General features: G+C 40.2%; 4 non-coding genes across 4 annotated transcripts; 2 read left to right on the plus strand and 2 right to left on the minus strand.

Moving 5' to 3' along the window:
* The first annotated feature begins 7,814 nt into the window (after nucleotides 1-7,814).
* Nucleotides 7,815-7,886, plus strand: trnae-cuc (transfer RNA glutamic acid (anticodon CUC)). The gene has a single exon. It is a non-coding gene; the product is annotated as a tRNA-Glu (tRNA).
* A 3,329-nt stretch (nucleotides 7,887-11,215) lies between these two features.
* LOC116675729 (small nucleolar RNA U3) lies at nucleotides 11,216-11,431 on the minus strand. Its single transcript, XR_004328523.1, has one exon. It is a non-coding gene; the product is annotated as a small nucleolar RNA U3 (small nucleolar RNA).
* A 1,531-nt stretch (nucleotides 11,432-12,962) lies between these two features.
* Nucleotides 12,963-13,034, plus strand: trnae-uuc (transfer RNA glutamic acid (anticodon UUC)). Its single transcript has one exon. It is a non-coding gene; the product is annotated as a tRNA-Glu (tRNA).
* A 2,802-nt stretch (nucleotides 13,035-15,836) lies between these two features.
* On the minus strand, nucleotides 15,837-15,952 carry LOC116675724 (U5 spliceosomal RNA). Its single transcript, XR_004328519.1, has one exon. It is a non-coding gene; the product is annotated as a U5 spliceosomal RNA (small nuclear RNA).
* Nucleotides 15,953-16,123: the final 171 nt, after the last annotated feature.

A 16,123-nucleotide genomic window follows, 5' to 3' on the forward strand; every position in this document is an offset into this window, starting at 1 on the left:
GTTTTTGGTCATTGTATAAAAAAGGTATGCAAAATCCTGACCTGTTTTGTAGTCAGCAGGATAGGAGGGAACTGGTGACCAAGTTCCATAGGTTAAGAGATGGCAAGGTATTAAGGTTTGGAGTAGATCAACCTGCTTTAGGATGGGATGGACTGAAGCGGTGGGGTGGGAATTGACAACCCTATATAAATGGGGGGGGGGGGGGGGGGGGGGGATTTGTGCTCCTGGTAGGAGAGAGGGAGGTGAGGCTGTGCTGCCAGGAACATGTGCCTGTTATTGCTGCTATTAGTTTAATGTGCCACTGTCTTTAAGTTTGATGGGTTAATTATCCGTGTACTGCAGACCATGGAAATAAACTAATCACCTTTGAAAATGTGCAATGTTCGAGTCTGCCAACCTACCGCCATCCTAGCCACTCTGGCTAACTCTCCACGAATGTGTAAAACTAAAAAGAAGACACACAAGACCAAAAACAAACAAATTAACTACAGCTATTCTGATATTCCTGACCAGGCTGATGCCGGTTGGCCAGTAAACCCCCCCCCCCAAATCATCAGTGTCCCGTATCAAAACCAAAAACAATACACAAGTATATGAACAGGAATTAATTACAAATGATTACAATAATACAGTACCGATGCAGTAATGAGGATTAGTAATTGCAGTGCAGTAATTAGGAAACGTTGCTGGTTTTCAGCCCTAAAGTGGATCAGCTGCTGTGTCCTCCTGTGTGATACAGGACGGTATATGTAAAGCACGTAGCGATGTATCATAGACCGGTAATATTAAAATATATAGTCTATGCGATGTATACAGTCCATTTAAGGCAGAGAAATGCGGGACTGTTGTAAAAATCAACGTTAACGTTAGTGGTTAGCGATTGGCGTTAGCATAGCAAGCTAGCGATTTTTAAAAAGTTTCAGTTAGGAACATGGTTGCAAGCATGTATGGACAGGACTGTATAGACCACAAAACAAGATTGTCGTAATTTTTAAATCAATTATTTAAGCCGAAAATACCAGAAATGCGTCTCTCTGGTCGATGCGGCAGCCATTGTTGCCTGTTGCACATTGTATATCGCTACCCCTCGGTTTCAAGTAAGATGGCGTTCTCCCTTGATTTTCTTCATTCATTGTCTATGGTTCCTTGGGCCATACACCCCTTACCCCTCGATCAAAAACATTATTTGGACAGCACTCACGTGAACGCTCAAGACGTAGGGAAAGGGGTAGGGGTAAGATAGAGAAATGAGATTCAGCCTAAGACCTCTTGTGTTAATCTGACTGATAGGGTTATGGAACATAGTGGTAGACCAAGGCCTCCTGTGGTAATCTGACTTGAAGGGTTTTGGAGCGTAGTGTTAGACTAAGACCTCCTGTGACACAAATTAAGCAGTATGCTCTCCCTTTTATACCTCAGGCTATTGTAGACAGCACAACAACCACTTCAAACATACACATTTTACAGTTTTTATTGTACTTTATCTATACAATATTAATGCTCTAGTTTTAATGGGTGTTACAGCGGGGATGAGCACTCTAATTTCCATTTTAATGGATGAAATAAACATAACATAAAGACTGTACCCTGTTCACTTCACAAACAGATGCATTATTAATTTTCAACAGCCTGGGAGTGGACTTTATATGGAGACAAAGCATAGCAATTAGCAGAGGATGGTTTCGATCCATCGACCTCTGGGTTATGGGCCCAGCACGCTTCCGCTGCGCCAAAGCTGGGGAACAATAGTCTGTAAGGGGGGGGGAAGAAGAGGAAAAAGGGGAAGAGGGAGGGAAGAAGGAAAAAGAGGAAAAGGAAGAGGAAAAAGGAGGAAAAAAGAAGAAATGAGAGAAAAGATGAGAAAGATGCTAAATTACACACATAGTGTAAGAGTTTTATAGTTTCTATTAAGTCAGATTTTAATTTAATTGCTGAAATTTGAATGTTTCTGGGAAATAAGGGAAGTTTAACGTAGATTCAAAGGTCACAGGTTCAATCCCCACCTAGTGCCAGAAGATCCAATTACACTGTCCACAACTTTAATGTTCTACTAAACAAAGTTTTGGAGGAATAAGATATTAGGAAGGTTGGGAAACAATTTAAACAAATAATTTATAACGTTTAGATTGACTTTTGAACAATATATCTGTTGTTAGTACTGCATACATTTAGTAATTGTGCTATATTTGGTCAATATTAAAAGTTAGTCTTTATAATAAGTATTGTTTAGTAATAATAATTTTCTTTTTCTTTAAACAATGTATGAAAGGTAAAACCAAGCATTTGTAGTTCTCTTTTCTCTAAAAGCTAGTATGTCTTCCAGTAATCATTGCAGGGAAGTAGGGTGTATAAAGGCAAGTCATATGCTCAGCAGTGTGGACACTATAATTTGGAATAATATTGAAATGAAGCCAATTAATATAATACATGCAAACTTTATTACATTATTGATCTCAACAAAACAATATGTCTTTAAGTAACAAATAATATTGTTTAGCACAAGAAATGACTGACTATACAAAGGTTTTTACGCCAGGGAGGAAAATAAGAGAATCAACAAACTAATTCTGTACAAAGAGTAAAACACACATAACATATAAATCACAAAACATCATAGTATTGTATGCATAGTAAAATCTAACTATTTACATTTTGTATTTACATTATTCATTTACATATTTGATTTTTTAATCTGATCTAACCACAACTCTTTTGACAGTGTTTCTGTATTTGGGCAGTAGATAGTGCCTTGATATTGGCTGTGCCCAGTTTCTGCGGTCCTGAATTGTCCACACTTCCTGCAAGTGTTGTACTCCACCTTCCTCTTATTATTATCCAGAATAAGATACCGGATTTTGCGGTAATCCTGCAGGACACAAGTCCATCTTGTAGCATAGTCCTGTACTTTACCCTTTACTTTCCTTTTTGGATTCTTGTGTAAATCACAGAGTCTGATACAAATGGCTTCCACCAAGCGGCAGCAGTCTGGCCACTGGGCAGGGGAGGCAATGGATCCCAGCACACACCGCTTCAGGCTCTCCACACCAGGAGCAAACTCTGCCCGTAGTTTTGGAGACCTGAACTTTCCTACTATGAGCCTGTCTTGGTGTCTGGCAGCAAACACCACCCGTTGCTGGTCATACGGCAGCAGGCTCTGCCAGAGGTCAATGATGGTGCTGGCCTGTTGGTTGCTCAAGGTCAAACCAGTATGGTTCTTCAGACCCACCAGATACTCTGCTAGACTGTCCACAAGATCCATTCCCGGCATGTTGTGTTCATCCACAGCCTGAAAAACAACATCAGACCAACGATTAAAAGTTATCACTAATATTACGCACACAATACTGTGGAATAATTACCCATTTAGGTATTCTTTTTCTTAGCTATTCTTTAATCCCTCTTACTAGTTGTTCTTCAGGCATGAAGACGGCTGCAGGCTGGGTAGCTGGGGTCGACACAGAGACAGCAGCAGGCTGGGTAGCTGGGGTGGACACAGAGACAGCAGCAGGCTGGGTAGCTGGGGTGGACACAGAGACAGCAGCAGGCTGGGTAGCTGGGGTGGACACAGAGACAGCAGCAGGCTGGGTAGCTGGGGTGGACACAGAGACAGCAGCAAGGTTTGATTGAGGTGCAGCAAGAGGGATTGTGGTTTTTATTGCAGAGGTGTCAATCAAACTGCCAGATGACGTGGTGGCAGTGCTGGAAACGACCTGGAAGAAAAGAGAAATTGCACGCAGAGTAGCACCCAAACTATTCTCCCAAAGAGATACAATTTTAAAGTTTCAAGTTTAACACAAGGTCATTTTAATTCAGTTTATTTAAGAAGAAGGGAGTGCAAACTAATAAAAGGCATTATTAACAGAATTCATTATAATTAACCAACATGTGGCATCATACCTGAGAAGGTTTCCTGGCCATACTGAGGTTGGGCTTCAGTGTTGCAGTGTGTGAGCCACCGAACCGTGGTTTGAATAAATGGGGAAGGATGAAATGTCACAAGTTACAGTAAATGATCATAGAGTTGTACAGGTCAAAGCAATATACATGGAATTAAAGCTACTGTTTGCATTGATTCTGTTTATATGTTTTATTAAATAGTAGTGCTGGGTACCATTTCAAGGGATAATTTGGGTTGCACTGGACCAGCAGAGGGTCCAGCAGCAGTTGGAGCAGCAGGGTCAGCAGCAGTTGGAGCAGCAGGGTCAGCAGCAGTTGGAGCAGCAGGGTCAGCAGCAGTTGGAGCAGCAGGGTCAGCAGCAGTTGGAGCAGCAGGGTCCAGCAGCAGTTGGAGCAGCAGGGTCAGCAGCAGTTGACGGAGCTGGGCCAGCTGCAGCAGCAGGTGTGGCTGTCTGCACATTAGTTTTCTAATACAAATATCAAAGAAATCAACAGACACAAATATAAGTCAATTTTAACAACATACATTATGATTGCATCTTTAGTATACTTCTATCATTTAAGTATCCCAATTAACTTTACCTTCTTAGTGTGAAATCCACACATGCAGACCTGTGCTCCACCAAAAAGAGACATCTGCCCCCGCTGCTGGAGTGGACACTTCTCTATCTGTAATTCACCAAAATTAAAATGCACCAGAATGTTACATGACATTAATTAATTGTTGATAGTTGTTAAAAAAACATGTAAAAAGCTGTACCTTAAGATAGAGCTCATGCCATCTCTTTTGACTAGGGGCTGGTCTATTCCCAGCATCAGTAGGCCAGACCCCTGTAGCGGCAAACGTCCTCAGCCGGGACAGCCATTCATCGTCCCCCATGGCACGATGCTTCTTAGCCTTAGAAGCCATCTGAGATTAAAACTCAATAGGACAATAGGACAATAATGTCAATAGTTAGGCACTTAATAAGGTCCCTTTATTGTATCCAAAAAGACAAAACTATAGTATAAGATTTAATCAAATAATGATATATTACAGGCATGACCATGGAATAGCTAATTTCTATCATCTAAATCTATCTACCTTCATCTTATAGTAAAGCATGTTGTAACATTGCTAGTACAGGGGCTTGAGTCATAATTGAGGCTTAATATAATCATTATCAACATTAACATTATTATATTACAATTATATTTTATTGTCAACAAATACCACAGTGGACTAAAGTTGGGGTAAACGTTTGAATGCTAATCTTAAAGTAATATAAATTATAAGGGACTGATGTCAATTCAATCAATTTATCAGTTCTCTCTCACTCTCTCTCTCTCTCCCTCTAAAAATTATAAAATATATTATAATAATAATATTTTAAAATAAAAATTAAATTACAGCTAACGTTAACTTAAGATCCTGACGTTACTTAACATATTGATGTTACTTTATACATAAAGTGATACACATAACGTAGCCTATCCTGTTGACTAACGTTATACTCTTCTCAACTAGAAAAGTGCACCGCAACATGACTTCGCAGGCAAATAAACACATAGCTACATACATTACGTGAACATGTAACAGGTTTAATGCACAACATGTGACGGTGACGTTTGGCCTAACGTTACCGTAGCGTTAATACACTAGCTACTACTGCTTACAGTAGCATAACGTTATAAGCTTGTTCTTAACTAGCAAAGTGCACAACAATATGACATTGCGGTCAAACAAATACATCAATTACATGAACTTTTGACAAGTTTAATTCATGAGATGTGGTGCCAGTAATAACTTACTTTATTTTCCGTGGAAAAATACCGAGATGAGTCGTCTTCTCTTGCGATTGCAGCAAAGCTGCCATCGAAGCAGAAAATGCGTTTGGATTGGTAGGAAATGGAGATGGGCGTTGCCAAGAGGAGGCGCTTTTTTGATTGGCAAGAAATGGATATGAAGTCTCTCGTGATTGGCAAAAAATGGAAGGGAGCTTTGGGTTTGATTGGTAAGAAAAGGAGATGAGAAAGTGGACAAATACGTTCTGGGTAGCCCTACGTTAAGCATTAGCAATAGCTACAAACAGTGGTGATCTTTGTTGGCAAGTGTATAGAAGGCCAGTTAAACGTTTGTTACAGTCCAAAATTTGGGGACTCTTGCGGGACTTTTAGGCTAAGCTGTCCAGTTTCTATCAATGTAAAGTAAAGCAGAAGATGTAGTAATTCAAAAAAACAACAGAAAAGTAGCTTCTCACAGGTGCCGTGACCCAGATTCCTACCGAGGTTGCTGCAGCCACCGCAACGCAGAGTACCAAGCACTATAAGATCCCGACCATTTGGTATTAAAATTGCCGTGTTGTTGTGAGAGCATAGTCGGAAATCGGATCCACAAATATGTTGCTATTTTCTAGGCTCCCCTAATTGATAAGTAACAACTGACAATTCCAGGGATAGTTTATCTAGTACTGCTGATTCTAAAAAAACAACAGAGAAAGCTTGATGATAGCTGTGCTTCAGTTAAATTGAAGGATTTAGAGCTGTTTTAGCACATGAAAAGATATTTACGCATCATTTGGCTCCAAATATGTGTAAATTTACTGTGATAGACAGTTTGTACAGGAGTAAACTTGGAAATGAGGATCAAGTAATTTAATAGATAAAGAACAGAACAAATTATCCAGGAGTCAACCCTAACATCTTGTGATCTGTAGCCAGACGCGTTACCCATTGCCCCACTAGCCCTACGTTGTGAGCATTGGGAGTACCTGGCTTCTCACACCATTCTATGCAAACAGTGGTGATCTTTGTTGGCAAATGTGCAGAAAGCCAGTCAAATCTTTGTTGTAGTCCAAAATGTGGGGCCTCCTGCAGGACCTTTATCCTAAGCTGTCCCGTTTCTATCAATGTAAAATGAAGCAGAGGAAGGAAAAATGTGGAGGCATTACAGAGAACTAGCTTTACAATTTTACAATTACTATTGTAAAGCTATTATAATTACTCATCATTTGGCTCTTTATACATGTACATTTTGTCCTGGGGGGTAAAGTTGGAAATGACGAACAAGAGATTTAGTCGCCAAAGAGCACTACGAGCTAGCCAGGAATCAGACCTAGAATCTTCTGATCTGTAATCAGACACATTATCCATTGCGTCAAAGCTGGGGAACAATAGTCTGTAAGGGGGGGAGAAGAGGAAAAAGGGGAAGAGGGAGGTAATGAGAGAAAAGATGAGAAAGATGCTAAATTACACACAAAGAAAAATCACATCTACAAAAATAAAATTTGACGGACGGGACTCCCTGATGGTCTAGTGGCTAGGATTTGGAGCTCTCACTGCCGCGGCCCGGGTTCAGTTCCCGGTCAGGACTTGACAGATACAGGTGTAGACTTGTTTTTGGTTGATTTAGATTTGTCAAATTCTTCCTCATTAGTTTAACGCTAGAACCCCAACACTTTTAAAGAGTTCCATTCCCTTTAAATCAGACCCCCGACAGCGGATGTATCCTGTTGACATCATTGATCATAAACACTTAATCTGCCTCCATTTCAATAACAATTCTTTTCATTTTTCAAACAGTAACTAAACCCCTAACCAACATTTTTTTCCAAAAAAACAATGTCTGTGAATGTTAAGTAAGTAATGTTATTTAGATTCAGGTCCAAATTTTAACATTTTAGTGCAATGCAAAGGTGCATAACAGATTTTTTTTCTACATACCTGGAGCGATGCAAAGCAGGGGGGGCCAACTAGTCAAGGAACAGCAAGAGACTTGGTATTTAAGACTACAAACTGACTATGTGACAGATGTGTAATCTGTCATGTCCTTCCTTCTGAAGCTCTAGCCAGGAGCCATTCCTTGCCTAAAACAATGAGTTATTCCAGTAAGTGAAAAGGAAACTCACATCTACAAAGATAAATTTGGAATATATGACTCCCTGATGGTCTAGTGGCTAGGATTCGGCGCTCTCACTGCCGCGGCCCGGGTTCGATTCCCGGTCAGGGAATGGTCAGGACTTGATACACTCTAAAGCAGATCTGTACTTTTACATACATTTTCATGTTAACTTTACAGAATTTTTCTGTTTTTTTTTTTTACATACAGAAAAACACCAATAAATTACAAAAATAAACTGTGAATTTAAGGGACAACTAGCACGTTTGAACCACCTGTGGGAGTGGAACATGGATGTGTAGAGATGGGCTTTCAAACAATGCACCTTTTGACATTTTGAAATGTCACAGTAGGAAAAGCAAAGGTATAAATAAAAATGAATTATAGCTCAACTCAATTTAGATTTTTACAGTAGACATAAGGCATTACAAAGTCAAGAAACTAGGTGCTGATAGTGAAGGGCAAATGAAGCTTTGGTGAAGCACTGAACCACTTAAAGGAATTGGTTTGAAAATGGGTTCATTACTAGAAGCTTCAGTAACAGGGACCTCGCCTGGTGAAGGGCCAAGGCTGCATCCAAATGATCCTGACAAGACAGTGGACAGGAGGCTTTAGACTAGTGACACTCACGTGTACTAACAATGGGATAGCATTCTTTTTAAAATAAAGATTGTGTAATGTATTATTGGGTATTAGGTAAAGAGTGCTTGGGGAAACAGAGGATGTGCTTGTGTAACTATGGCCGGGGGGTATGTGGGACAGGGACCACTCATCGATTTTTATTAAGGAACATTATTTTTTCCACGTTTGTGCATATGCACCAAACAAGAGTTTGGGGTATTTGGCCTTCTTGGAGACCTTAAATGGAGTCCTGTATGGGGCTCCAGAACTCCATAGTTCTGCTGGGGGACTTCAACGCACACGTGGGCATTGATGGAGATACTTGGAGAGGCGTGATTGGGAGGAACGGCCTCCCTGATCTGAACCAGAGTGGTTGTCTGTTGTTAGACTTCTGTGCTAGTCATGGATTGTCCATAACAAACACCATGTTCAAACACAGGGTGCTCATAAGTGAAGGTGGTACCAGAGCACCCTAGAGCAATGATTGATTTTTATAATTGTTGTGATCTGAGGCCGTATGTTTTGGACACTCAGGTGAAGAGAGGGGCGGAGCGGTCAACTGATCACCATCTGGTGGTGAGTTAGGTCAGGGTGTGGGGGAGGACTCTGGACAGACCTGGTAAGCCCTAACGGGTAGTACAGGTAAATTGGGAACATCTGGAGGATGCCCCTGTCCAACAGACTCGCTGACTGAAAGTTGCAAGGGGGTTTCAGCTCACAGGCGCTAGGGGGGAGCGAGACGACCACGATTCAACTCATTCCAATGACTCCGAAGCTGTTCTGTTGGGTAAATTAAGCTAAAAATAAATGCATAGTTGTATAAGTTCTAATGTTTATTTCTTCCCAGTGTGACTCCCAGGACATATGAGAAGTGTTTTAGAGGAGACTGGCTCAGCTCGTACTGCTCTGTGTGTGATATCAATACATATCTGGAAGATTCATATTCCCTTTAAGGTCCTACAACCGTTAACATTCAAGTTACCTCAGTGCAGCACACATATTCTAATAGCCCAGTTTGTTCTGAAAAGAATGATGTTGATATCTTGACTGTAGAAACCCGGGTTGATGTTTTACAAGCTTTTATAGAAAATAGAAGCAGACGGACAATGAGCTATGAAAATGACCTTAGGTCTCAGAGGGTTAAATAATAGGAAGTTGCTGAGCACACACAGTTACTGGAGTTAGAGAAAATGACGTCCCAAACGGCGCATACTTGTGTGTACTGCTCTTGTGCAAAGACATCCATCTTTTTTTTTTTATTATTAGATTAGATTCAACTTTATTGTCATTGTGCAGAGTACAAGTACAAAGACAAGGAAATGCAGTTTGTGTCCAATCAAAAAAGAGCAATGTGATATACAAAGTACAGACAGGTGGTGCATAGGCAGGACAAGAAATATATTACTGTGTTATTTTTAGTTTTTTTTACTGTTTAATAGCATTTTTTCAAGAACAATTTTCAGTCCGATTGTGAGTTGGCCCGGCCGTTGGCTAGTTAGCTAACGTTAGCTTCCATGCTACATGAATAAGACAGACAGAGATGTCTCTCATCTGGAGATAGAACCCTGATTTCCCCCCCGTCCTGTTGGTTCAGAGCGCCACAGACTCAGTCCACAGGTACTAATTACTTTGAGAGGTTGTCATCACTGAGTTGTGGTTGTGAGGGAAAATGAACCAGAATGAAAAAAAAAAAGTACATGAGTAAATGTTGCACTGCACACTTGCAGCTGTCATTCTGTTCATGGAAATATCAATCTACACATTTGTGAATATTTTTTCTGTAACTTCACATTCAGAATACAAGTGTGTGAATATTTTCTACAAGTGCAAATTAAAAAAAATCAGATTTCTTTTTTTACAAGCTCTCGTGTTCTTTCTCATTGTGTGACATCAAATTAAAATCACACCTGTGTGAATATTTTTGCAAATGCAAATTTTATTTTTACAAGTGCAAATTTAAACATATAAGTTCAGATTTTTTTGTTCTGCTCGCTCTCACCTTTGGCCCCATATTTCCCTTCACATGAGTCCGAGCCAGCAGCACTAAGGAAGAGCAGCCTCTCCTACGGCGAGTGGTGGCGACCCACGGGGAAACTTTGGTTTCCCAGTCAGTTCCAGTAGTACAGGTGAGAAAGTGGTGGATAAAACGAGGACTGTGGGCCGGCGTTGTTGATACGTGAGTGGAAATACGTCCAACATGCTAACACATATCCAACGCCATCACCCAGACATGCCAATCACTGGAACGAGACAAAAAAACTGTCCAACGTCTCCTCCCTACAGTGGATAACCAGCCTTTAGATCCAAATACAAATAGGGCCAAAAAATCACTGAATCAATCAGGATTTCCACATCACCTTCAACGCCCCGTATCCACTTGTAGAGTAACCTGGCTTCAAGTATTTGCTGTATGTACTCAAACCTCGTTCCAACATGCCATCCCGTCCACCGGGACTTCAGTGTACCGTTCCACCCCTTTAATACATGTCAATCAAGCTGAGCTCGTAAAAGCCACACAGTCTGATTAGTCAAGTGGAAACAGCTGTGGAAGTGGAACGTTGATGTGTAGAGATGGGCTTTCAAACAGCGCACCTTTTTGACATGTCAAAGTAGGAAATGCAAGGTAGAAATCAAGAGAAATTATGTCTTAACTCAGTTTACATTTCTACACTGGCCATAAAGCATTACAAAGTCAAGAAAGTAGGTTTTAACCCGTTAAAGTAACCTTGTCCACCATGGACAAAACATACTTCAAGACTGACTATAATTTTGCATGTTATAATACCTTCATACATGCAAGTTTTTCACATATATGCTACTACCACTCTGAACATATTCCCTTCTTCAATACTCCATGAAGAAGCAAAGAACAATCATCAATGACAGAGAGCATATGAAGTGAATCGTTACTCTCTGTCAGCTTCACGCTCGGAAAGGAATATCATGACTCATCATCGTGGTCAGCGAGACCAAACACTTTAGAAACACATTCCTCAAGTCAGAAACTCTAGAAATGATCCCTGTAAGTATAGTCTTGGTTAGACTGGGGTGGGGGGAAACTGCATCTCATTCACTGCAGAGTGATCGTCACTCAGGGTTCAGAGGGACAGAAGCTAATCGTTACGTGCTCCAGATGACTCTGAGGTGAGAAAATCTATTTAGATCTTTAAAGCCCATGTTGCAGGTTAACCACCACTGTTGATTATTGGGTACAAAAAACACTCAAGATTTGTATATCATCTTCCAAATATTGTTAAAAGTTAGTTTTGGGTCATTTTTAGTGTTCGCGGGTTTATTAAATTAAGTGTAATGTCTTGTTTGTGTTGTAGTATCTATAGAGATTTGTGGTGTAGTATGGAACCATTGTCCTGTCTTTTATGTTTTTATGAAACTTATTGCCACCTGTCTTGGCAGGACTCCCTGGAAGAAGAGTTACTGTAGCTCTATGGGATTGTTCCTGGTTAAATAAAGGTTAAATAAAAATAAAATGAATCTTTAATATGTCCAAACGTTCCTCTCTTCATTACCGACATACTGGAAGTCGGCCATGTTTAATTGGATGCTCTCCAGTTATTGTTTTTTGGTAGATTAACATAATATTTTCCTACTTTGGGGACTTTTCATTTCATATTCTTTGTCTGACATTTTCTATTCCCTGTTTGTATTTTCTGTGACTGCATGTGGTTTTAAATCTGTTGGAGTTTCTTCAGACTAAAGCAAAGACACTGATGATGTCATCCAAAGGAATCATAAAGGACAGCAACCTGTTTCCAGAGGACACTAAAGAATGACGGAGCAGCAGGAAACAGAGCAGCTCAAATAGCAAACAGCTGATTTATTCATCTGACTCGTAGAATAACGCCAATGATTGACTCGTTTTAAATGTCTGGGAATGTGGAACAGCTCCATGCTGACTACCTGAAATAAAACAAGGCCACATGCTGATTATTGGGGACTTGATTTGATGGATTTATTCGTCCTGTTGTGTCTCTGTTTAAACTCCTAATTTAAAGGTAAAGTCAGTGTCCACTAAAGGTTGTGTTGTTGCTGCTGACAGACTCAGATCATTATTCTAAGTGTGTGACAACATTATGGGATGGATCCCTACAGAGATAGACCTTTCAGTTAAAGAGGAACATCCTTTTAGTTTAGATCTTTTAGTTTCCAACCAGACAAGATCGGTGATTGTAAGAACAGTGGAAAGATGAACCAAGACGGCTTTTCATATATACATTTTCTTTTTATATTGACTATAGTTGTGTTTGTTATTAACAGAAATCAACCCGTCAACATTTCTATTCCTCATAAAGTTCCAACGTTAAGTTTTTTACTGCCAGTTCAAAATGGAGCTGAACACGGAGGAGGATTCCTCCCTAACGGCCTCTCTGCTCTGCTCCATGCCCCCGCTGTCCGGTAATAGTTAAAGCAGATAAAAACCTAAAGAACACTCAAAAGCTTCAAGATAAAACTTACTTAAGAAGCTTCTTCATTCACGTTCAAGAGAAGGCCTGTTTCCAGCCAGACTATGACTTGATTCATGAAATCCCTGTTATTAATATGTAGTCAGTCCCATATGGTCTAGTGGTTAGGATTCCTGGTTTTCACCCAGGTGGCCCGGGTTCAACTCCCGGTATGGGAATTGGTATCTAGCCAATGAAGGTCTGTCGCAAGTTCTTTAAATGAAAGATTAAATGGTCCTGTATTAAATGAGAACTGTATGCAACCTATAACCCTATATATAGACATAATATATGTCTCTAAAATCAAATATTTTTTGTGTAAAAAAACAACTAAAGAAGTCTCTTGGATGTGAGACAAAACATCTGCGGAAGACCTTTTACAAAGTCCAGTTGCCCTCGGCCTAGTTGTAAACGTTTGGGGTAATTGCATGGATCAGGAACCAAAACGGACACATCTGGACTCAATGTGGGCGATGTACGGCAATATTTTTAAACGTTTAGACCATATATCCTAATTTTGAAGATAATTGCACAATGTTGACCCAATTGTCAGTCTATTTCCCCTCTGGCAGGGACATTTCTCGATTTAGGTGGACAGAAACATTGGTGGATCTTGATTCCCACCATAGGATTTAGCCTGTATTGCACATTGCCTTCACATCCCATGTAATGTATTTCCATTGTCAAGCACATTGCCACCCTGGTGACTGAGAACCTACTATATCATGACATGTTTAATTTACTATATTATAATTTTTAAACGGGTCCTACTGAAAAGCTGCTGGATCAGTCAGGATGGCCGAGCGGTCCAAGGCGCTGTGTTCAGGTCCCAGTTTCCACTGGAGGAGTGGTCAAATCCCACTTCTGGCAACTAGTATTTTCATCTGGAACTAATGTCTGAGACATGATATTGGGAATAAAGAACTTAGCAGTTCTTTGTATTTAAGAGGACATGAATGTGCACGAGAAATGCAATTGCAAGTATCTTTATTGTCAACACATGTAAAGTTACTGACTGTGATTTAACTGAGGGATTCGGTAAAAGTTATATTTTGTTTTGGGTTGTGTACAAAACAGGAGAAAAGGGTTCTTTGTTGCATCCAGGTTGTTATGTATAACAGATAAAAAGCGCAAATTGACATCATTCCATCTAATACGAGCAAGACGGGGTTGACAGATAGATTTTAAAATCCACACAGATAAACACTCATCGTAGCTGTTTGCAGGATTTCTACAAAATTTACAGAGATTAAACTGGGCCGTATAATGGCGTTTAGACGAAAAGAGAGAAGTACTTCCACTCGTTGTTACTTGTCGTTGCTATGGGTAACAAGAGTTCACAGCCACACGTTTCCTTAGGGGCCCGTAGTGGATGAAATGGTAAAACATTTGGCCCTGGATGCATAGAATGCCTGCCATGTTGAGCGACAAAATTTGGGTGTCCTGAAAAAAAATCCTTTAACTCTACCTCCCCCACTTCTTCTTTTTGATTCTTGTTATGTGTCGGCAAGAAGTATTATGCTTTTGGGTCGTCTGTCCATCTCTACATCAGAATCAGAAATAATTTATAGATCCCCGAAGGGAAAGAGTGCTACTTCGAGCCAGATTTGAACCAGCAACCGAAGGATTTCAACTTTATGCCTCTACAGTCCTACACTCTACCAACTGAGCTATCGAAGGGAGCTAATACATGATCCCCTGGAGGGAAACAAAAACATTCACATAAACTCGTAGATCAATTGACAAGTATAGTATGATAAACTCCAACTCCGTATTAATACCAGTAAGACAAAATGTATCCTTTTTAGCCGAAAACCGATTACCGAGACTCCACCTACAATCACCTGTATGAACGGTATGGCTTTGGAGTACGTCAATAAATATAAATATCTAGGTATTTGGTTGGATTCATCTCTGTCGTTCAATACACACATCAATAACCTTCAAGCAAAAGTCAAAGCTAGACTAGCCTTTCTTTTCCGTAATAAAGCTTCCTTTACTCATGCTACCAAATGCACCCTTGTTAAGATGACAGTACTGCCAATTTTGGACTATGGTGATATTATTTACAAAATGGCACCAAACACAGCCCTAAAAAAACTTGACACAATCTACCATTCAGCCATTCGTTTTGCTACTAATGCACCCTTTCACACTCATCATTGTGATCTGTACAACCTGGTGGGATGGCCCTCCCTTTATACCCGGCGGCTACATCACTGGTTTCTCTTTATATACAAGACGATCCTGGGCAAGACACCTCCCTATTTGTTATCTCTTCTTCATGCCGTTCATAACACCTATCACACAAGATTGAGTAATTTGATTAAATTTAGTACCCCTCTTACCTCTACTACCTTTGGACGTAATGCCTTCCGCTTTGCAGCAGTACATGACTGGAATACACTACAAAATACCCTGAAACTTACATCTCTGATCCCAATCTCCACCTTTAAGCAAAACCTCCAAAATTACATTGTTGACTCTTGTTCCTGCTGACAATCATGAACCATATTTATACACACATATTTAAGCTCTTATTCTCTTTCTTTCTTCGTTGACTGTCTTTTTTTTATTCAGTTGCTTGTTTTATGTGTCATGCGTTTGACTATGTAAAGTTGTACAGTATGTTTATTTCCTTTTAATTCGGTTGCTTGTTCTATGTGTCATGTGTTTGACTATGTAAAGTTGTACAGTATGTTCATATCTATTTCTGTAGCCTCTTGGCCAGGTCATGTTTGTAAATGAGAATTGGTTCTCAAACAGTTTACCTGGATAAATAAAGGTTAAATAAATAAAAAATAAAATATCCCACCCAGAAAAGAGATTCTAGCCATTTTTCAGTCATGGGGAGTCCTGTCGTCTCAGTCGCTGTCCACGGCCCATGAAAATTGGCAAGGGTCTTGCTTCTATTATTTAGCTGCTGTTAAGAATCTGAGTCTAGTTAAGGACAGCATATTTGTTTTTCACAAGTACAAAAAGCTCGGCCAAAAAGCAAATCCCACCAAAAATAGTTTCAACTCATCGGCGTCCCCCTCCAAGGAAGTCTTTAGTAAAAGGCGAAAGACTTGTGCGTTATGAAGAGAAACCAGAGTGAGTACAGCCGTCTGCTCGAGAGCAGCAGAAAACCCTAGTGGACCCATTCCAAACCATCGCGGTAAGCCTCACTGGGTGTCCAAACTAAAATGATAATTATGATAATAATCACTGTGTGAGTAATCAGGAAGCTCACATAAAAGATAGTTGCAAGGTCTACCAAATGTTTAAC

Source organism: Etheostoma spectabile, unplaced genomic scaffold (assembly GCF_008692095.1).
Source record: "Etheostoma spectabile isolate EspeVRDwgs_2016 unplaced genomic scaffold, UIUC_Espe_1.0 scaffold00002194, whole genome shotgun sequence".
NCBI lineage: Eukaryota > Metazoa > Chordata > Actinopteri > Perciformes > Percidae > Etheostoma > Etheostoma spectabile.